This window comes from Triplophysa dalaica, chromosome 13 (assembly GCF_015846415.1).
Source record: "Triplophysa dalaica isolate WHDGS20190420 chromosome 13, ASM1584641v1, whole genome shotgun sequence".
Classification (NCBI taxonomy): Eukaryota; Metazoa; Chordata; class Actinopteri; order Cypriniformes; family Nemacheilidae; genus Triplophysa; species Triplophysa dalaica.
Window position 1 is genome coordinate 20,062,725 of NC_079554.1, and position 1,226 is coordinate 20,063,950.

Sequence of the window (1,226 nt, forward strand, 5' to 3'; positions counted from 1 at the left end):
CGATTGGTTTTGCATTTTATCCAGCTATGGTTTGAAAACACCCCAGCATTTTTCAGAATGCATATCAAATCAATTTTCATATTCCATGTGTTATATATTCCATAAGCAGTGTTTCTCTTTTGTCAAGTGCTGTTTGGTGTTGTCTGGAGTCTTTAAGCCTCAAAAAATGTGTTAGCTATTTTAGAATAATAAACTTTACCTTTTCGCAAATGAACATCATGCAATAATGACATAACCATCAAAACATTGGTTTTGTGATTTTTTTAATGAAAGCAAAATGTTCCCAAAGACAAAGATTTTATATTTTATGTAGAGAGAGTTTTGACTGGTCAGAGGCTTGACCCATAGTGGATCCTTTAGATGTAAGATGAAGTTGCAGTTGGTCTTAATTTCCTACAGGGAGAGAAAATAAAATAGATGAATTGGCTTATATTTCTATAAAAACATTGAGGAAAACTTTAAAGTTATTTGACCGTCATGTAACTACCTTAAAAATTGTGTTTTTGTTAGTAGTTTGAAGATCACTTCTTCAACTCCTGTCTTGTTGCTATACAGGACACTTGCAGGTTACATATGTATTTGAATTATTATGTGTATACAATTTATAAAAAAAATGTTCATGTAAACAATTATAAAAATATCTTCGTCAAAAATATTTTGAAGAACTTACCAGAAGTTGTTTTGGGTGAGGTATGTATGGAGCAGTAGTATCCTTGCAGTTTGGAGAATTAACCAATTTCCAAGTAAGATTTCGAAATTAGAGTAAAATTAAGAAAGTAAGAATCATAATCAATAAAGAATTATTAGTTTTTTTTGTGAAAATTGAAAAGGTTAATAATAATTTTGGAATTAAAGATTAATTTTTAAATTGAATACATTTGGATATTTTTTTTTCTTTTTTTCCAGGACATATTGTCAGTAGATTAATTACTCGTATAAACTACCAAAGTGTTATAGAACAATTAACAAAATGAATATTATAAGCAATAGGAATTATGCGTTCTTCGTTATTGGTGTTAAGGATTCTCAGATAACTATTCCAAAGGAATACAACAATCTGTATAAGGAGAAAAAGAAGGAATAAGATTTTAAGCAAATTGCTTTTCAAATTGTCACTGCCATTGAATTATTAACAGATCTAGCTATCACACTTTAAAACCAGTGAACGATTCGTATAAAAAAGCAGAAACAGAAAGCCATACCTGTAATATTTGAAGAAAAATTTG

The 1,226-nt window shown here is 29.0% G+C and overlaps 1 long non-coding RNA gene across 1 annotated transcript; it reads right to left on the reverse strand.

Annotated features, from left to right (window-relative positions):
- Nucleotides 1-246: 246 nt before the first annotated feature.
- LOC130434800 (uncharacterized) lies at nucleotides 247-1,226 on the reverse strand. The gene is made up of 4 exons (XR_008908720.1): nucleotides 1,203-1,226; nucleotides 671-1,057; nucleotides 488-559; nucleotides 247-393 (listed from the first exon to the last, which is right to left on the reverse strand). It is a non-coding gene; the product is annotated as an uncharacterized LOC130434800 (long non-coding RNA).